Here is a 22,879-nt window from a genome sequence, read left to right on the forward strand (position 1 = left end):
ATACTTATGGGCTACATGCTTGGCTTTTAGAAAGCTTACTCACTTGTCTCACACACAAGGGTAATATTTTGAACAGGATTATTTTAGAAGTGTCATGTGCTCATGAAATGTAGTTTGACCCTGGTGGTGCCGGCCATATTTTCAAGATGGCTGGGTTCTCTGTGCCACTTTGATTAGTTGCAATTAAAATACTGTAAAAGCAATAGCCCAAGATTCCCAGTCTTAATCAAATCTTAAATTATTTATAAAGCACACATGAAAATATCAGAAATAAAGTAAAGAATGGTGCAAAATACTGCTAGCAGTGCAGTAATATAGAAATGTTGTATATATTAAATTCTGTATTCACCAGCTATGTGCTTCGCATTTAGATCTCAACTGAGCAGCAACACTGTATGACACAAGCATTATCCCCAAGAGAATTTATAGCATGGCAGGGTTTTCAGGTCTCTGGTTATCATTTAGTTAACATCTAGTTCAGCGTTTCTCAACCGCTGTTCCGCGGCACACTAGTGTGCCGCGAGACGCTGGCTGGTGTGCCGCGACGTGCGGCGACGAGAAGGGCGATTTGCATTGTCACGTGCCTGGCGGCCGCCAATACACAACACTGACCCGCCGGAAAGGAAGCCGGCCGGGTCACGACGTGGGGCGAGCGCAGCTCTCAACAGCCACCACCACGGCCTCGGACGTGAGAGGCGGCCGGCGGGTGCTGCTGTTTGTCCCGCTCTCGCTGCCCTTGCTGGCGGCGCCCGGGGCTGGATCGGCGCGAGGCCGCGGGCCGACAAGCAGAACAGCCTCCGGAGGGCAGCCAGCAGCGTCTACGAGGGAGTGAGCGGCCTCTTCGGCGAGGAGCACGTGCTGGCAGAGAAATCAGCGGCTTGTGAAGCCTTATTACAGGAGATTGCAACCAACACAGCAATTGGCAAGTGTTTCTTACAGTCATAATTCACTGAGATTTAGGACTTACCCCACAAACTAAACTGGGCTCTCTTTATATATATATATATATATATAGAGAGAGAGAGAGAGAGAGAGAGAGAGAGAGAGAGAGAGAGAGAGAGAGTGTCAATATAGGCACAGAGTTAATTTTTTTAACTTTTTTAATGGTGGTGTGCCTCGTGATTTTTTCATGGAACAAGTGTGCCTTGGCCCAAAAAAGGTTGAGAAACACTGATCTAGTTGGCTGAAAAATAAACATTTATTGAAATGTAAAAACTTCAGGAGCTAAGAAGGCAGGCAATGGCTATATTATTCTGTACACTGGAAAGTTTCGATGATCAAACTTATTATTACTTTATATATTTATTCACAAGAGTGCATACTGTTTTCACAGTGGCCATCCCACCCTTTTTGGTGACTTTGGGGGCTCCGCGGGGACTTTTTCCTTTAGTAACCCTCAGACTGATACTCTCACAGTGGACCCTCAGTAGCTGAGTGGTCTTCCTGGCAGGGAGGCTGAAGCTGCAAAATCTTGCACTGAACAGGCAGGTGGGACTGGATGGCCTCCCAAGGACCCTTCAAACTGTGCAAGGAAGGAAGAGGCAGCAGTTGCACAAGGGCCTGTTACTTTGTGCCTAGCTGTGCTTTGCTGGTAGAGTGTTTTTCCTTCACTTTCTAAATCTCATTCTTTGCATCAACGACCCAAGTTGTAGAACAAGTTTGAGTCAAGTTAAATCAGGAGTAGGCAATCTAAGGTCCGTGGGCCGAATGCGGACCAATCGCCTTCTCAATCCGGCCCACGGATGGTCTGGAAATCAGTGTGTTTTTACATAGAATGTGTCCTTTTATTTAAAATGCATCTCTGGATTATTTGTGGGGCCTGCCTGGTATTTTTACACAAGTAGAATGTGTGCTTTTATTTAAAATGTATCTCTGGGTTATTTGTGGGGCATAGGAATTTGTCCCCCCCCCCAAAAAAAAGTCTGGCCCGCCACATGGACTGAGGGACAGTGGACCGGCCCATGGCTGAAAAAGGTTGCTGACCCCTGAGTTAAATTATGCTGAGAGCACTGTTTCAGTGGAATTCACTCCCACCATTCCTCACTGCAGCACAGCAACGCTTATTGGCCTTCAGTCAAAGTGAAGCTGATCAGATCCCTACCTGAAAGTTTTAAGGTGGATGTCCACATAACCCCTGGAACACATGCCTCAGAGCATGCAGTAAACAAGCTACTGGCTGACAAAGAGAGAGTGGTGGCTGCCTTGGAAAACAACCACCTGTTGGAAGTGGTGAATCAGTGTTTACGTAGTTTACTTTGGGAGGTGGGAAAGATACCCCAATTGCTTGTTCCTGGCATCAATTGGACATATTTCCCTAGCAAGTTCTAATATTTATTCTTCTTTCTGTATCTTTTGTCTTGATTTCATGCTGGAAACATCCAAGCAAACCAAAACAATAATTCCAGCCGAATTGCAAGACTAAGACAAGTTATCCCAAAGAAGCATGATTTTAATTACAGCAGTCAGTTCCTTAGCAGTTTTCATCTCTAGGCTTTCAATATTTATTATATGTTAATCCTTTATTTGCAAATACAGAGAAATCTAATACCTAAATAGGTATCAAGACTTGCATATGGAGCTCCCCTTCTCCTCTGCAATTGTCAACACATGACATGGAGCACATCATCTACAGCATCCACAATTATAGGTTTACATTTTGCTGTAGTTTCCAAAGATGTTGTGATTCATAACAGTATCTAAGTTGCAATGCTGTGTCAGCTTTCAGGCAACAATAGCATTTTTTTTATACAAGCTCTTTTCATATTTCTCACTGGTACATCACATAAGCCTATTTGGACGTTTCTTCATAGTTTAGAACCCTCTATGGGGACGCGGGTGGCACTGTGGGTTAAACCACTGAGCCCAGGGCTTGCCGATCAGAAGGTCAGTGGTTCGAATTCCCGCGACAGGGTGAGCTCCCATTGCTCGGTCCCAGCTCCTGCCAACCTAGCAGTTCCGAAAGCATGTCAAAGTGCAAGTAAATAAATAGGTACCGCTCCGGCAGAAAGGTAAACGGCGTTTCCATGTGCTGCTCTGGTTCGCCAGAAGCGGCTTAGTCATGCTGGCCACATGACCTCTGTACGTCGGCTCCCTCAGCCAGTAAAGTGAGATGAGCGCTGCAACCCCTTGGTTTGAAGTGGGGAGCAACCTCTATCTGATTCCACGGAGACTCCATGCCTGATTTAAAACCCTGCCTGTGCAGGGTTCTAAATTGCGCAGGGAACCACCACACAAGAAGAGGGCACTCCCCACTCAGTGCTTCATATTGAAACTCATGAAGGGCTCTAAGGAGTGTATACTGTACAGGTGATGTGCTGGAGAGAGCAGAGCTTGACTGTGCACCCCCACTTCTCACTTGTTTGCTTATCTTTAAGTCTTCAGCAAAGTAGGTTGGCATGTTTTGACTTTTGAAAATGGGTTTTTAAAAAGAAAACAAAAAATGCAGCAAAAAGACAAACCGATTAGAGGGAGAACTGAAGAGAGAGCTCCAAAGGCATTGCTGAGATTGCTCTATTAGCAGAGGGGGAAATGACATGCAGTACAAAAATTTGCATTCCACTATATATTCTTAAAATGGAACAAAACACAATTTGTCAGCAAACAACTAAACTTATGTAACATGCTTTTAAAATCCCACAAACTACTTTTCATTGTACCCTCTATTAATGCATCTTATTGAAAGTTTACATTTACAATTTCATCAAAATGCTGCACTGGTCCATTAAATATAAATTACTAGCATAATATTGATTAATTTTTATACTGACGAACACTGAGAGTTCTACCTCCCCAAAGTCACACATCTTGTCACATTGACAGAATTAACCTTAATTATTTCACAGCAAAAGACGTAGCATCACAGCACATATGCAAATCTAAACAGTTAGGGAACTGCCCTTTGATTCAAATGTTACCTTTCAAGCTAGATAAGGCCCAAGTGAGGAACATATGAAAAATTAGTGCAGTCAAATTTTAATGATGTGGAAATAATCCTGAAACACCTTATGAGCACTTAAATCTGCCACCAAGTACCTGCTTTGCACATTAACCGTTTCCACTTTTGGACAGGAAAGGAGGGATTTGATTGCAAAGAAGAGGTCTATGGAATGGGTTATCTGCATAAACAAGGAAACAAACTTTTTTAAAAAAGCTTTCCTCATATCCCATCATAAATTTAACCTATTTTTGTTTGTAACATTATTAGAAGGATCTCTAGAAGACTATGGCTTATGCTGCTCCTATACAATTTTTTGTGTTGTCATTTTGTATTATGTCAACATGACATTTCACTGAGAATGATACATTTCCTTGGATTTTTAAATATCCTGTTACATAATCTGGAGAACTGCTTGATACAGACTTCAGCTGAATATGTGACTAGTAAAATATATACTGTAGTGTTATACGATTAGCTGCTATATAAGCCAATTTACTATGTGACAGGGTACACTTGACAGAATTTGGCAACCAGCCAATTTTGTACATTGATGCCTTTATGAGTAGACAATTTAAAACAGTATTTCCACCATACACATCCTTGAGTCGATATCATATTATTATACTTTCTATGGATCCATTAAGTGACATCCAGCTTCTGCTCTTAGAGGTGGCCAAAACAGTCCAAAGCTAAAGTTATTTATTCTGAAATATTTATTAAGGCCATTTTAACAAAAGGAAGCTAAATGGTTAATAATTAATAGCCTAGGAACATTTATTGTCACAAAGAGGGTTTTAACAGTTCACTGTTTTTCAGCCCATTCAATTTATTTAGTATATTTCTAGGCTGTTCATTGGTAAAATTCTTTGGATGCTTCAGAAAACAACAACAGCATACAGTAATATTATCAATTATGGTCGAATTTATCATTTTTATGGTGGGAACAGCTGGCTGTTAGCAGCTGGAGTATCCACAAACTTACCTATTAAGAAAGAATACTCTCATCTTGATATTAAAGAACCTTATCAGGTTGTTCTATGTCTTGATATAAACCAGATTAGACACTTATAGCAGAACAAGAATATGTTGCTATAAGATTATATGATCTACTATGATTTCCAAGTTGGGCTACAGAGTGAGATTTAAGAATTTTATTGTCTGAGCATCTTGATGGTGTCAAACAATTTAGCTTGGGTGTATATTCTTTTATATCTCTACTTTATAATGAACAAATATGAAAAAGACAAATAGGAAAATAGGAAAAAACATGGAAGATTTATTATTTATTATTAATAAATGTATTTATTTATGGAATATATATAGACCAACCTCATCCCTGAACATAAACATCGGGTGGTGACATAGGGAGCAAGAGATCTTAAAGATAACATGGTCCTAAGTTGTTCATGGTTTATAAACTATAAGTAAGCAGTAACTTAGCTCAATAGTGTATAGGCAGAAAAGGCCAACTCTTTCAGCAATAGTGATAGACTCTGACAAAAGGTCATCATGCAAACAAACCAACTGCTGCATTTAGCACTAGCTGTAGTTTCTGGAAAGAAACATCCCCAACACAGAGTGTGTTGCAAGCAATCTGATGTTTATTACCAAGACATGCACCACTGTGGCCAAGTTATCCTTTTCCTGGGAGGTCCATAGTTGTCATACCAGCTAAAGCTGGCAGAAGATGCAGACACTTGGTCCTCCAGCAACAAAGCTGAATCTAGGAGCACTCACAAGCTGCAAGCCTATTCTGTTAAGAGTAAGAGCAACCCAATCCAGAACATGTAACTGAGTAGCTCCCAGATGTGAGAACCAACCATCCAAATAGTTTCCGACTCAGATGTTACAGAAAAAGAGAAAAAGAGAGCTGTGTGTTATCAGCATGCCAAAGACATCAAGCCAGAAATCACCTAATGATCTATCCCAGTGGCCTCATATAGCCATAGCTGTCAAGTTCTCCCTTTAAGGGAAATTCCCTTATGCTGAATAGGCTTCCTCTTAAGAAAAGGGAAAACTTGAAAGCTATGCATACAGCTATTAAATAGCACCGGAGATAACTGATTGCCCTGATTGCCCGACAACATCCACAGCATGATGTCCAAAAGGCCTTTCCCAGTGCTACAGGTTGGGATTCCTTCATTCCACAAAAACTTACCCATACTGTTTATCTTGAGGACCTGCCCTTACATTTATATTCCAAGGCAATATATTTACCGTATATGTCACCCTATCATTCTCCTAAACAAAAACAGTTTTGAAAGTTTATTTACCTTTACATCCTGATACTTATCTGAAGAAGTGTGCATGCACACGAAAGCTCATACCAAAATAAAAACTTAGTTGGTCTTTAAGGTGCTACTGAAGGAATTTTTTTATTTTACTTCGACCCAGACCAACACGGCTACCTACCTGTATCCTGATACTGGTAAGAGTCTTTTTCTTTGGATCTCTCAATTATTTCTATACCATATTAATGGCACACTTTGGCTTTATAATTTGCCATTATTTTTATGGTGTAATGTAGGCAAACACTTATGAGTCCTAAATAAACAAACCAGTGAAATCCAATCAACAAAAGCCAGTTCCTGGAAACTTGCCCGTCACCAAGGAAAACATGGATTCAGCTTCCCTGTGACCCAATAAAAATATTATGTTTTATGCATAGGGTCTGTCTTATGTATTCTCTTTGTTCATAAACATTTGCAATAACTTATATATGAAAAGGCGTTGACGTCTTCCCCAATTACAACATTTATTTCATTTCCCCTCTTAAATCAAACATATAAAATAGTATTATGTAGGATGAAAAATCAAACTTTAATTAGAGCTGCTAAGAACAGTGAGAAATGTGCTGCTCAGGAAAGAAACATACGTAACTGCAACTAAGATTACTTAATATAGACAAGCAAGAAATGCCATTGACGTGTAAAGCAGGGGTACAACAAGGATGTCACAATAAGGTGTGACATATTAATGTTGGTTGAAACACACAAGGCACAAATAAAGCCATCTCTTAACAGTATGTCCAAAATAAATTGAATCTTCATTCAAACGCCAGTTTGTGAATTGTTTCCTTTTACTGAAAATTTATCAAACTGAAATATATCAGGTAACAATGAGATTGAGTTAGGGTTCACAGGGTGGCAGGATCTGAGTTCAACCATAACATTCTCATGAGAAAAATTATATCTGATCTGGTGCTATGTGAAATCCCAACATTTAATTTTGGTTCAATTAGATTGCAAAAACCTTCCCATCCCCAACACGGTTTCAAGAATCTAACAATGGAAATAGAATGGTGCAATTAAGGATCCCTATAACGTTTTTGCTATCAGAATTCACCACAGCTGATGCATTTTCAGGCTTCCACCCACACACTTTCATAACAGCCATATACTGTATCTGTTTTGTTTTGTTCCTTTTAAAAATGACAGCTTAAGTTATTAAGATATGAAACAATCTGACTGGTATCTGATTGGGTAGAGAGGATGGAGGGAATAGGACTGTAAAAACTTCCTTACATTAAAAAAGTTAAATGCAAATGCAAAACCAAATGTCCCATAGTGCACTTGTCCTGTGCCATATACACCAATCTATCTTACGTATATACCAGGCATGTCCAACAGGTAGATTGTGATCTACCAGTAGATCACTGGATGTCTGTGGTAGATCACTGGCACCCCTAAAAAAAGCTCACCCAAAATTTTCCTCCTCCCTAAAAAAAGCTGAATTATGACCTGAAGCCCTCAACAAAAATGGGCCTCCCTCCCTCCTAAAAGAAGCTCAACAAGTTTGACCTAAACCCAAAAAACCAGGGCTTCCCTTAAAAAAACTCAACAGCTTTGACCTGAACCCCCCAAAAGGGGGTAGATCACTCCCAGTTTTTAACTCTGTGAGTAGATCACAGTCTCTTGGGAGTTGGCCACCCCTGGTATATACTGAGAAAATTCCTGCATGCAAATAATTACTGTCCCTAATTGAAAAAGTAGCACAACACCTTATAAGTTCAAGGAGCTCCTTATACATATTTAGATGGCTCCTTGGCACAGACTGTGATTCCACAATAACCATTCTTCTCCTGGCCGTTTTTTAAACATTCACGGGCCATTGTGTTTTTCTACTGTCTTGTGAACTATCAAATATAGCAATCCTTTTGTTTACTTTTCATGATCACTTATCATGAAGAAAAGAGATGAGTTACGGTTCCTTGTACTTGCTAGGGATTCTTTCCAGACACTCTACTCACTTCAAGCTTTGAGTCATACTTTGTGTAAACAAGCCACAGGATAACTGAGTTCAGAGACTGTTAACCTAGAGAAATTTGGTAAACAGTAGCTTTCATGATGTATCTTTTACAACTTCTGCCATACAGAATGACATAGTCATTCAAATATTTTAATATATATTTTGGTCAGCACTTTTACAATCAAGAATTTTCCACCTAAACACTCTACTGTATTAATTATATCCAACACACTGTTTAGCAACTGTTAGACATAGTGTTTACTCTAATTTAAGAACATCCATGAGGGAAAATATGACTGTGAACAATGCTAAAGGAGTAGTTCAAAGCACAACACAAGGACAACAACCCAGCTCATGGCATCAACCGATGTCTTTTGTATCGTGTGATAACACGGTTAATGGAACTTTTTTTTATTTCAGCATTGCATGTCACTCACCACTCTCGGTACTCCCCCCCGTCATGACTTTAGAAGTATATGAACTGCCACACAGCTTGCCATGACAATGCATAACCTAGCCAAAACATCCAATCACACAAAATTGTGTGAAAACTGCCTGGGTTTTCTTGCAGAATGATATTCTGTCACTTATTTCTTGGAAAAGGAGCGATATTAGTAAGAGATCAAAGGGTTGTGTGTTTTCTTTTCATTTCATTATAGTAACAGTGAAAACAGGATATGTTGAAAACTCTCTGGAGCATGGGGATGGCACAGAGGAGAAGGTTGAGGGGGAAGACCCATTGCTCTAGCAGTAAGCCTTGCACACATACAACTATTTTGTTGTATATTGCCCAAAGGTAGAAAATGGCAGTTAAGTTGGTTCTAAATGAACCTTTTTCTGTTACTAAAAGGACTCTGATTTTCATATTATACCAACTTTTTTAAACAAAAACAAAAACAAACAACCACATGAATGTTCATATAATATCTTGGTTTTTAAATTCAAGCCAGTATGTAATGTTGCAACTTTTTCCTAGCAGACCTTAAACTACTTTCCTTTAAAGACGACTTCAAATTCATAATGGTGTGGTCCTAGGTCTTTAATAGTTGATTAACACGGATTTAATGGTAAGGGCATTGGTCACTTAATATAAGAAGTTTCACAGTTTGAATATCTGCTTGCCATCAACCACAGCAACAGAAATCTCTGGAGAGAAAAGAACAAAAAAACCTTCTACCACACAGGCCTCTCCCAGTTCTCGAGTTAGCTGAAGCTACCTGATTTAGTACAGATGACTAGTACTCTTAAGCCCTCTGCTGAATGTACAAATAGGAAATAGAAGATGGTATAAATGGAAAAATTCAGTTCAGCTCTGAAACCACCTCACAGATTTTATGACAAGACAATTACATCATGTTATGCTCATTTTAACATAAGGAAGTAGCAGGGGGAAAACAGTGAGTAATCATGCCTGAAGTGAGGAGAAACTTTTGTGAAAACTCCCCTGCTTTCTACATGCCCCTTCTTGTGCTCTCAGCATGACCTATTCATTAATAATCTTTAGGTGGCACAGCATCAGTTATGTGCTTTGGCATAAGCCTTCTAAGTGAAAACCAGACAGCCACAAAACTTGCTTAACTACTTTTCCTTCTCTTTCAAGCAGCATGTGCTTATGGCAAAAAAAATTGTGGATGAGAAATTATGTTAATGTAATTTTATTTAAGTTGAAAAATAAAAAGCTGCAAAATTAAAGACATGGTCACAAAGGTTTCTTTAAAAAGTTGAAACACCATATTTAGATAGATGAGAAAGAAATAGAACTCTGTGGTGCTCATTTGTTTTCCATTGGACAGCATTTGGTACTCCTAGTCAACATTAAAAATAATGATTATCTATAATGTTGGACTTTACTCCAAACGAAATGACTGTTTCTGAAGTAGGTAGATTCCTTTAAATGATACAAAGTTTCTAATGTGCCAAAAATACTCGGTAGAAAACATTTCTCTAGGAGACAAGCTTATACTAGATGAAACACCCTTTACTCACTGTTACGCAGTTTAAATGCAGGCTTCTTCATTGCAAAACAGATATTGGGAGGTATAAGCATTAGGAAACAAAGTAAAAGGAAGAAGAAGCATGACTCCAGCTCATAAGGTTATGAGTCACCAAACTGACTTTACTAGAAAAACATTTAAATATAGTCTTCATTGTTTGGAGAGAAGAGTTAAGACCTATTGCACACCAAGCATGGGGAGGCAGGAAAGTGTGAGTGAGAACCAAACAAAGGCAGCATATGGGTGAAAAATGAGGCCACAGCTTTATTGGTTACCAACACTGTGAGGTTTGGGCATGGCATGGGGCAAGGATCCATTCTTCCAGGCAGTCCACCAGCTGGCCCAATCTCTCATCCAGCCTGCCTCCTTGGCCAACCTGAGGAGATGCCAGCAGGCGGTTTTCCACCACACAGTGGATCAATTTCAACCATAGATAAAGTTGCTTCCCAGCCCTATCAACCAACAGCTGTTTGATACCCCCTCCAAAAAACAAACAAACCATGTTTCACTGAGAGTAGGTAGGTCAGTTGGTGGTAGTTGCAGAAGCTTCAGGACTGCTGCAGTCCCAGGTTTTATAGCCCAGGTGCACATAAAGGCCAGCACAGGCTTCACCCTGGTCCACACCCAGATCCCAGTCTGGCTATGGATTAGAATCAGGTCTATGCCCTTGTTTGCTTCTTCAGTACTGCTTTGCTTCTATTTCTAGCTCAGTAACAGTAGAAGACAAGCCACCCCCAGGTATGAGCTATATACATAGTTTATTGCACACTAAGAACTGCAGAGTCATAATTTCAACCTCAGCTTGTGACATGTTTGCCAAATATGGTGGCCACCACTATTTTAAGAATGGGAAGTAATAAGAAATTGATCTGTGTTTTATACTCAACATACTTTTTGTCATGCTCATGGAAGCTCATGCTCATTCAAACAAGTAGCTGCTTTAGTATTACAGCCTAGTACTACTTTGCATAAATACTTTTTGTTTTTTAATTCAGACTTCTTAGCGTTTAAAATCCATTTAGCTAAGTTGCTAAAAATGTATGATTGACTCTTGGTGATCAGGTAGCCATTCCACCAGTACTAATAAGAACTAAGTTGTGTTATGTGATCCCCAAGGATGTGCTCTACTGGAAGCTGGCTTCAGGCACTGGGCCATTAGCAGACCAACTCTGTGTTACAAAGATGTTTGCAAATGTGACATGAAGGCTGACAACATTAACCCCGCCATGTAGGAATCCCTTGTAGACAACTGCAGTGCCTGGAAACAATCAAGTTCTGTATCCAGAGCAGTGGCCAAAGGAGGAATGACCGCTGGAAAGAACGCAGAAAGGAGAAACGCCATGGTACACCTGCATCATCACAACCAGACACCTTCATTTGCCCCAACTGCAACAAAACATGTCTCTCCTGTATTGGTGTTTACAGCTAGTGCAGGCCCTGTAACTTTCCAAAAGTTTGACTTCACCCCCAAAGGTGTACTCTTTCACTGTCTCCTGAGACAGACGGATGCCAACCAACCTTGGTTCTCACATACCCTTTCATTTCACATTTAGTTCAAGTCTATGTGTGTTTACTTAGGTGTAAGCCTACGAATGGCCACTGAGGGGTCTCAATGGAGCTTTCTTTAAGGTACTTGTACATAATACTGTACTCTTAGGTAAAATTAACCAGTAAAGTGATTGTGTAGTACAGTAATCAATGTACATTGCAACATTTCAAATATCTGAGCATTTAGACCAGGGGTCAGCAAACTTTTTCAGCAGGGGGCCGGTCCACTGTCCCTCAGACGTTGTGGGGGGCCGGACTATATTTTGAAAAATATATATGAATGAATTCCTATGCCGCCAAATAACCCAGAGATGCATTTTAAATAAAAGGACACATTCTACTCATGTAAAAACATGCTGATTCCCGGACCATCCGCGGGCCAGATTTAGAAGGCGATTGGGCCGCATCTGGCCCCCGGGCCTTAGTTTGGGGACCCCTGATTTAGACACATGAACTAATGAAAAAGGGAGTCATTTCTTTTAATTACAGAGGGTTAAATCCAACATTGCCTTCCATTCATGCAACAGAATTTAATATCCTCTCCTCCCCCTACAATCCCCTTCCCAGCCTTCTAGGCTGCTTTTTTGGGGGGAGGGGATGCTGCAGTGGAGAAGTGAGGAAGGCCAAGTCCTTTTGCAATAACAGACATCTGTTCCCACTTGTGTGCAAACACAATTAGATACAACCTAGAATACAGTGGTACCTCGGGTTAAGAACTTAATTCCTTCTGGAGGTCCATTCTTAACCTGAAACTGTTCTTAACCTGAGGTACCACTTTTCCTAATGGGGCCTCCCGCTGCCTCTGCCACCGCGTTCTCACCCTGAAGCAAACCAGAGGTACTATTTCTGGGTTAGCAGAGTCTGTAACATGAAGCATCTGAAACCCAAGGTACCACTGTAATTAATTCAGAACTGTGTTGAAATGAACATGAATTATAAAATTATAGGAAGAATATGCATTGAAAAAAATTATGTAGGGACAATTAAGGAAGAAAATGAACTATAGTGGTACCTCGGGTTTACAAACACAATTGGTTCCAGAAGTCTGTACTTAACCTGAAGCGTACTTAACCTGAAGCGAACTTTCCCTTGAAAGTAATGGAAAGTGGATTAATCTGTTCCAGACGGGTCCGCGGAGTACTCAACCTGAAGCGTACTTAACCCAAGGTATGAGTGTAATTGGTTCCGGAAGTCCGTACTTAACCTGAAGTGTACTTAACCTGAAGCGAACTTTCCCATTGAAAGTAATGGAAAGTGTGATTAATCCGTTACAGACAGGTCCGCGGAGTACTTAAACTGAAAATACTCAAACCGAGGCATACTTAAACCGAGGTATGACTATGGCATTTTTACTGACACCAGACCTGATGAAACAACACTTTCAGACTATAACAGCTAGTACGGATAAACTGCAGTACAGTTTGCTTTTTTGAACCTTTTCCAATGGGCAAATCAATATGGAAGTAATCTTAGTGCCCCAAACTTCTGAAACTTGTTTCTATCTATTTGGACTAGTGCCTATCTTCAAACTGCTACTATTCTATATCTGCTGCTTCTCTGCTGGATCATTTTCAACAGAATCACAAGTCTGTTTTCCCCTGATGATTAAGATTTCACCACAAGCTGTTTTGCCCTTCCGTTTTATTCAGGTTTGAAACAAAGTGTTCTACCACAGCAGGTCTAAGTAATCATAAAGGATGTGAATGTTAATTACACTCAATGGTTCTGAAAAGTAGTATCGATGAATACCAGCATCTGGAGCAGCTTGTAATTACTTAATCTGAAAATGTGAAGCTTGTGGTTTCTGAGAAAATGAATAATATTAGGAACTGGTGTACTGAAATAAACTTATTCCTTATCAAATCTTGATTTCCATTTCCATATATCCAAATTTGTTTAAAACAAATGTTCTGCTAATACAAATAATAGACTGACTTAAAGTGCAAACTGTTGTATGAAAGCAGAGGCCACACCTAAGAATTATTCTAGATGTGAGATTAAATCCACTTGATGAACACAGGCAAGTCAAGACTAGATTAACCATTGGTCTGATTGTACATGGAATAGCCTGGCATCTATTGTATTTTTCTTTTAAAGCCAGCAAGTTAGGATATGTAATATACAAAAACAAAAAAGCTACAAATAAAGCCAACACCTTGAAGATTCATGAGGAAAGAAATTAACAATAAAGATAGAAACCAAGAGTCTTTAACAATCACTCTAAAATCTCATATAAAACCTACAATCCCAAAAGGAACTCTTTGGCAAATAAACATGGGTTACTTCATATATACTGAACAACCAAATTTGTCCTCAGTGATGTACCAATGTTGTTAATAATCTCAGCTCTCATATAATCACAGAAAAAATGATGTTCTGCTTTTCAGACCAACTGCCAAACACAACAACCCAACACAATTATATGGTGATGTCACAAAATAAACAAAAAGTAAATTATTTAAAGTTCTTAAAAGTTATACAAATCTGTGCAATTCCCCCCCCCCTCAAAACCCCACCACCACCAAATTCACCACTTGAGAAATGTTAAGTGTGAATGGGGACATTAAGTCAAACCATGGCTTATAACTGAGCAGATGCGACTGCCTTCCGTCTCAGTTCATGCAATTGCCATGCTACCTGGGGCTGAGCTATGGAGACAGCTAGAGCGCCGGTGGCAGATAACTCATTCTGAAGCTGACCAGACACAGGAAGGCAATGTCGGGCCTACCAAGTAGCGGTAGCGATGGCGAAGAAGACTTTCTTCACCGCCTCTATTGCATCTGCAGAAAACAGCAGCAGGAGACTTTTTCAGGTGGTTCGCAATTTAGGGCTCCGTCCTCTCCCCCATGCTTTTTAACATTTACATGCAGCCACTGGGAGAGATCATCAGGGAGTTTGGGCTGGGTGTTCATCAGTATGCGGATGATACCCAGCTCTACCTCTCTTTCAAATCAGAACCAGTGAAGGCGGTAAAGGTCCTGTGTGAGTGTCTGGAGGCGGTTGGAGGATGGATGGCGGGTAAGAGATTGAGGTTGAATCATGACAAGACAAAAGTACTGTTTGTGGGGGACAGGAGGCGGGCAGGTGTGAGGGACTCCCTGGTCCTAACTGTGTGGACCAGGTGCACAGCCTGGGAGTCATTTTGGACTCACAGCTGTCCATGGAGGCGCAGGTCAATTCTGTGTCCAGGGCAGCTGTCTATCAGCTCCATCTGGTACACAGGCTGAGACCCTACCTGCCGGCGGACTGTCTCGCCAGAGTGGTGCATGCTCTAGTTATCTCTCACTTGGGACTACTGCAATGCGCTCTATGTGGGGCTACCTTTGAAGGTGACCCGGAAACTACAACTAATTCAGAATGCGGCAGCTAGGCTGGTGACTGGAAGCGGCCGTCGAGACCACATAACACCCCTCTTGAAAGACCTACATTGGCTCCCTGTACGTTTCCGAGCACAATTCAAAGTGTTGGTGCTCACATTTAAAGCCCTAAACGGCCTCAGTCCAGTATACCTGAAGGAGTGTCTTTTTTTTTTTAAATTTTATTATATAACAAAGAAAAACATAAAATAGTCACACACAAAAAAGCAATACACTTACATTCCTGCACATCCGTCAGTTACATAATACAAACAAATCTATATCTTTATTTCTCCTATTAACATTTTCCTAAAGTTAAAATCCCAAAAGAACTATTGCTTAGCAATTGCGTCGGAAAGGAGAGAAGCAATGGAAAAAGAGAGAGGGAAAGAAAAAACATGATAATAATAATAATGATAATAATTATATTAAAACTTATGTTAATAATTATCATAGACATAAATAAAGTCAACAAATAAAAAGAAAGAAAAAGAAGAAAAAAGAAAGAAAAAAAGAGAGGTAAAAACAGGCTAAGAAAAAAGAGGGGCTAGCCCCAGTTGACTGAATCAACAGTCATATCTTAAACACTTAATTACATAACATCTTCTAAGGCTTCCACCGCGCTTTGCACAGAGTTTCAATCTTCTATACTTCTATATCTTGTCTTCTTGATACAATACACTAACTTCTGTTAACAAAACAGAAGTCTTCAAATTCATACACAGTTATTCTAAACATAGCCATGTTCTATTGCCCAATCCTATTTTATTCAAGTAATCATTTAAGCACTCCCACTGTTCCTTAATTTTGTGTCTAGGTTTATTACGAATCAGATCAGTTAATTTTGCTAGTTCTAAATATTCGCAAAGTTTGTCAATCCATTCCCCTCTCGTAGGTATCCTAGGTTCCTTCCATATTTTAGCAATGATCATCCTTGCTGCTGTTGCTGCATAAAGATATATATTGATCTTATCTGAAGGTATTTCATTATTAAGAATTCCTAATAAATAGGCTTCTGCTTTCTTACTAAATGAAACTTTAATTAATTCTTGAACTTCCCTGTGTATCATTTCCCAAAATGTTTTAATTTTGGGGCATGACCACCACATGTGGTACAACGTTCCGGTAGTTTGCCCACACCTCCAGCATTTGTCATTACTATTCTTATTTATTTTGGCTATCCTTTCGGGCGTTAAGTACCACCTATAATGAACCTTCATAAAATTCTCTTTTAAAGCATAGCAGGCTGTGAAATTAATTTGTTTGTCCCGGAATTCTTTCCACTTTTTGTATTCAATCTGATGACCTAGATCTTTTTCCCATTTTTCCATGTATTTGTTCTTTCTTTCTTGTTCCCAGTCCTGCTCGTTTAAAAGTTTGTACATTTTCGAGAGAGTTTTCCCCTTGCTATTAATGATTTCTAATTCAAATCTCGTTTTTGTTTCTCCAAATCCTCTTTCCTTTATATCTTTTTCAAATGTGGCTTTTAATTGATAGTATTCTAGCCAGGATATTCCTCTGTTCTTAAGATCATCATATTCTTTAAGTTTAATACTATCGTTGTCCTTTTCAGTAATTTCTCTATACGTAGGCCAGACCTCTTTCTTATAGCATCTTAATGTGGCATTGGCTTCCACCGGTGATGCCCACCAGGGAGTTCTATCTATAATTTTATCTTTGGTTCTTTCCCAGACCTCCCATAGGGCCCTCCTTAATATATGACTTTGAAATTCTTTGTTTCTCTTTCCTTTTTCATAGAACAAGTAACCATGCCACCCAAAAATCTTGTTTACACCTTCTAGTTCCAGAATATCCGATTTTTACATCGTTAGCCAATCTTTTATCCAGGTCCAGCAGGCTGCCTCGAAATATTTCTTCAAGTCTGGTAGGGCAAATCCCCCGATCTTTTTGGGGTTCGTTAATATCTCTGCTTTCATCCTTGCCTTTCTTCCCTGCCAAATGAAGTCCGTCAGGTCTTTCTGCCACTCTTTTAAATATTTAGTTCCAATTAATATAGGAATGTTTTGAAACAGGAATAAAATTTGGGGGAGAATCACCATCTTAATCATAGATACCCTACCCCAAATGGATAGGTTCATACACTTCCATTTTGCCAATTTTTTCTTTACTTCTTTCCATTTCTCGATGTAATTATCTTTCAATAAATTTGTGTTCTTGTTAGTTATCTGGATCCCTAGATAGTTGACTTTTTTTCCAATTTTAATCCCTGTTATTTTTTCCAGCCTCTCTTGGTCTTTCACTCTCATATTTTTCGTTAGCATTTTCGATTTGTCTTTGTTTAACTTAAATCCTGATACTTCCCCAAATTTCCCCATCTCAATCATTCCTGATACAATTCCTTCCTCCGGATTTTCGGTCATAATAATTAAATCGTCAGCGTACGCTTTAGTTTTAAAACAGTAGGCTCCTAATTTTATTCCTTTAATTGCTTTATTTCCTCTGATTGCTATCAGTAAAGTCTCCAGGGTTGTGATGAATAACAGGGGGGACAAGGGGCAGCCCTGTCTTGTACCCCTCTCTATGCTGAATTCCTCGGTAAGTTCATTATTTATAATTAACCTTGCTCTTTGTTCTCTATAGATTGCTTTGATTCCCCTTAAGAACCTTTGTCCCAGTTTTAGATTTTCACAGGTGTTTATCATAAAATCCCAAGACACACGGTCAAAGGCTTTCTCCGCGTCAATTAACAGCATTGCTGTCGCCATACTTGGTTTGAAATCTAAATATTCCATTAAGTCAATAATTACCCTGATGTTATCCTTGATTTGTCTCTCGGGGAGGAAACCCGCTTGATCTTTCCCAATTATCCTACTTAATACACTCTTTAATCGATTTGCTAATATTCCAGTAAATATCTTGTAATCAATATTTAATAAAGATATTGGTCTGAAGTTCTTAATTAATTTCGCGTTTGAATCTCCTTTGGGAATCAACGTTATTAATGCTTCTTGCCAGGACTTTGGTAATAAACCATTCTCCAAAATTCCATTCATTATTTCCTTTAATCTCGGTGTTACCACTTCTTCTAGTATCTTATAGTATTTGACGGAGATTCCGTCGGGACCTGGCGATTTCCCTTCTTTCATTTTTTTAATCATATTTTGGATTTCCTCCTCCTGAATTTCAGCGTTTAAACCCTGAAGGAGTGTCTTCACCCCCATCGTTCTGCCCAGACACTGAGGTCCAGCACCGAGGGCCTTCTGGCGGTTCCCTCGTTGCGAGAAGCAGGGAACCAGGCAGAGGGCCTTCTCGGTAGTGGCACCCACCCTGTGGAATGCCCTCCCATCAGATGTCAAAGAGAAAAACAACTACCAGACTTTTAGAAGACATCTGAAGGTAGCCCTGTTTAGGGAAGCTTTTAATATTTAATAGATTATTTTAATATTCTGTTGGAAGCTGCCCAGAGTGGCTGGGGAAACCCAGCCAGATGGGCGGGGTATAAATAATAACTTCTTCTTCTTGTTGTTGTTGTTGTAGTATAAATAATAACTTCTTCTTCTTGTTGTTGTTGTTGTTGTTGTTATGTTACAGCTCAACCAAGGCTTACATTTTTGTCTTTCTCAGATAAACAATGAGCCATAAGCTGTGCTATTTTTCTAGAAAAAGAGGTGCCAGATCTTTACATCAGGAACTCACACATTTGCATAAAACCATAGTTTGGCTTAGCAATATATGCAAAATGGATCAACACACTACCATGCCAAGGACAAAACTAACAAGCAAACAGAAACCTTTTCATTGCTTGTTTGTTTATTAGTGAAATTTTTAATTAAAAATAATTCAAAGCAACTTACAAAAAAGCGCTCATGCATTAAAACAAGCATAAAACTAAAGAAGAATAAAAACTAAAAATACATTCATAGTTATGAAGTGGCAGTGCTAACATATCCCATCCACTGAAGGAGGCCATTTCATATCAACAGTTTGCACGGCACACTTTAGAGATAGAAGGGAAAGAAAAGCACCCCCGTTTACTGATTCATCCATAGTACAGTCACGTGAGGTCTTGTCACAAAGACTGCATTTGGTGTTCCAGTCCTGTATATGGAAGAAGTATCACTCAGGCCAAGCATCCATGACTCCATAGCAGTCTCCAATGTGGTGCCTCAAGGGCCTGGAAGAGGTAACTGTACCATTCGGGGGGGGGGGACTTTTTTCACTGGATGAGCCAATGGTGGATTATACAGAACCAATAAGAAAATTAAATACTAAAGTTAGACTGGACCACAAAAGAAAATAATCTGTTGCTTATTTGTGGCATGTGACATTAAAACACTGGATTAATAGCATACACGGTTGCCATTTAACACTTCCAACTTTGTGTTTCCAAGCCAACCTGCTACCTGCCATAATGAAGCAGCCCTACTTGGGAAAGGCACGCGCTTTTGGTCTCTAAGCACACTAATCAATTGTGGGCTCCAGTGCAGTGGGTGGATGAGCAGGCAGCAAATAATGTCACAGAGCCGTGCGGATTAAAATTATGCCACAACTTTACAGAAGTATAGGTTTAACATAAGCATTAGGCAGGGATCCATTACTCAACCAGTCCACTTGCTGGCTGATATGCTGTCAGCCAACAGGTGGGGATTGGCTCACGGTGTGACCTACATCTGGTAGACCTGATTTGGCCCCTGAGCTGGGCTTCAGGACAAAAAGCACCACCCTCCACAATCCCTTCCCAGTCTCTCCCACCTAGGGATCCAGCCAAATGTCTCTCCCGCCATCAAAAGTTGTGACAATTACTATGAGGTAGGCTAAAACCATAAGCCAAAGCAAATTTACTTGTGAGCAAAAATTTCTCCCCAGCCCTGAAACCAGCAGTCCATAGCAATGTCATTGGTCAGCAAACCCATTCCTGCAAAGAAGAGATAAATTAAACAGGCGGTGGGAGGCTGAAAAAAAGCCCAATGCAACTGGTTAGGCAAGCAAACAAGGCATGCCTTCTATAGGCCAGGAGCGGACCAAGTGGAGCAAAGTCTTCTGTCTGGTCTCCATGGCTCAGCTCCATGGCTCAGCACTCTTAGGGCACCCAACTGGCTCCCTGAAGTCGCATTCAGCCCCCATTTTCCCACGAGCAGCCTGAGACACTGGCCCCTCCCCTCCCCATGTCAGGCCACAAATGGCACTCCTCAAGTACATCAGGAAAGAGGAGATGCTTTTCTCAGCCAGTGCACTAGCAAAATATTTTGTAATCTGACATGACAATCAGAATGAATGTTTCTATAGGTTTAAGCTTTGGATTTAGCCAAGCTTATTAGTTATGCACATTAAGGGGCCTATGTAAAACACAGGGCTGGATTCAGACTTGCTCTTGTGCAAATGGAAAGGCTCCCTGCTGGAGGAAAGGGCAATGAAGCAATATCCATGGATTTCTCTATCCCTATGCAACTCACAGCTGCCTTTGTGGTTCCAGAGGGTCCCCTCCCCCAAGCAGCCATAAGACATTATCCAGCCCCAAAACATTTTAGAACACTAGCAGTGGCAAAGTTTTTATCGGTGGTCACAAGAACTAATGTTTCCTACTCCGAATTTGAGTAAGATGTCTGAGGGGTTTGAGGGCGGGGTGTCCTAGCTGTGTATCGCTTGGTAACGAAATGTTGGGTCTATGGACCGTAATAAAGATTGTTGTTGTTGTTTTAGTTTAGGGGGGGGGGGGAAACACAAGAAATGGATGGGACGGGAAAATTATGCATGGTATGAAGAAAGTGAATAAGTTTTCCACCCCCTCATATACACTAGAACCTGGGGTAATCCAAAGCTGAACAGTGCGAGATTCAGGACAGATAAAAAGAAGTATTACTTCATAAAGCTAATAGTTAAGCTACAAAATTTTCTACCACAAGATGTACTGATAGCCACCAATTTGGATTAGAAAGTTTCATGGAGAAAAAGGCTGTTAATGGCCATTAGTCATGATAGATATTGCCTCTTATCAGAAGTATGTGCCTCTGAATACCAATTGCTGGCAAACTGTTAGAAGAGTGTTATTACGATCATGACCTGCTTCTGGGCTTCCCACAGATAGGCCATTCTGAAAACAGAAAGCTGGACTAGGTAGACCCTGGTCTGAGTTCACCACAGTTTTAGTTATATTCTTAACAATAGTTTAGCAATGTGTCCATGTCCCTGCTAACTATGGTTCAGTTTAAACGGGGTGGCATTTAATTGACTCAAAAACTTATGCTGGTTCCTGCTAGGGTTCCATTTATTGCTCATGTTATCTCTGCTTTATAACAGCTGTACTGGTTGCCAGTTCATTTCTAGGCCTAATTCAAGGTGATCACCTTCATGTTTAAGTCCCAAATGACATTGTCCTCAAATATATGAAAGACCATCTTCATTATACACCTTTAGGTGCTAAGCAAAAATGTTCCTCTTTAACCAGGCCTTTGGCTGATTGACATCCAATGCCCTTTTAAAATGTGTTGGGGAGGGGGTGGGTACTGGTTGTTGTTGTTTTATTATGTATTTTGTTTTTATATTGTGATTTTATGTTGTAACCACCCTAAGACTTGTGGGTATAGAGTGGTATACAAATTTAATAAATAAATAAATAATAATCTATTTATCGGGGGGGGGGAGTTAGGAGTATTCTCTGTGGCAGCCCTTACATTGTGGAATTCCCTACTGTGAAGGAGGGGTCTGGCTCCTTCTTTACAGAGCTTCTATCCTGTGTTGAAGGCATACCTCTTTTAAATTTTAAATTGTTGTAACCCACTACGGGACCTTATAGTGAAGGGCAGGTAATAAAGTGAACTATTATTAATAATTATGATGATGTATCCATAAACAGATGCAGACTGTACCCAAAGTTTCCGAAGATTCAATAGATTATTTACACATCAGTAAATCATGAGTTACCCCTTTCTGGATTTCTGGATTTTAATGTTTTGTTGGAAGCCGCCCAGAGTGGCTGGGGGAACCCAGCCAGATGGGCAGGGTATAAATAAATTATTATTGTTATTATTATTATTATTATTATTATTATTATTATTATTATTACTACTACTACACTAGCCTAAGTACTAAAATGGGTCTTCTCTGTCGTGGTGCCCTGGATGTGGAATTACCTCTCTATGGATGTGCACCTGTCTCCTTCACTGGCGGTCTTCTGGTCCCAGCTGAAAATCTATGGTTTCCCTTCAAACTTTGGAAGTTGTGCATTAACTGGATTCCAAAAGTGGATTAGTTGCTACTGCTGTATTAAATTTTTATTATTGTAATTTGTTTTATATAATGTTTATTTATTTTAATATGGCTGTATGATGTGTATCTTTTACTTGATTGCTTTCGAACCCACCCTGGGATTCTAGCTAAAGGCAGCCTAAAAATACATAAATAAATACATGTAAGGCATAGTGTAAGAAAACACTTGTTAGCTCATTTCTAATCAGTTTCTTCTAACATAGCTCTAGTTTCTATCAAATTCACTAGTTATGTACTTCAGATTAGATCTTGTCATTATTTTGCTACTGCTTGTGACTGAAGTGAGAAAAGCTGTAGTTACAGAAATGTATCTTAATACTTGACATACAAGTAATATCAAAACATAGACCAATGAAAACATCCTGTCAAAAATCAGGAAAAATACGGATTAAATACTAAACAAGCTGTCACTCAAAAAAAAAGGAGCCCATTATCCTAGGTTAAGCAAAAGAACCAGATTAATGCAATCATGTCAAAAATAATAATCCAAACTTTATTTAGATGCCACATTTCTCTAGTAATTTTAATTGTCTTCCAGAAAAACGTTTTCCAATAAACAGAAAAATCAG

The 22,879-nt window shown here is 39.8% G+C and overlaps 1 protein-coding gene across 12 annotated transcripts in view; it reads right to left on the reverse strand.

The window, feature by feature from the left end:
- The window catches only part of MAST4 (microtubule associated serine/threonine kinase family member 4), a 216,539-nt gene that overhangs the window by 78,359 nt on the left and 115,301 nt on the right, over nt 1-22,879 (reverse strand). The window contains exon 1 of one of the 12 annotated variants that reach the window (XM_035099919.2): nt 10,172-14,223. The exons of the other annotated variants lie outside the window; for them this stretch is intronic. The gene's annotated coding sequence lies outside the window, so the exon portion shown is untranslated. Of the gene's footprint in view, nt 1-10,171; nt 14,224-22,879 lie in introns of those variants that run through there. 12 annotated transcript variants of the gene reach the window in all.

The sequence above is a fragment of the Zootoca vivipara genome, chromosome 11 (genome assembly GCF_963506605.1).
Source record: "Zootoca vivipara chromosome 11, rZooViv1.1, whole genome shotgun sequence".
Classification (NCBI taxonomy): domain Eukaryota; kingdom Metazoa; phylum Chordata; class Lepidosauria; order Squamata; family Lacertidae; genus Zootoca; species Zootoca vivipara.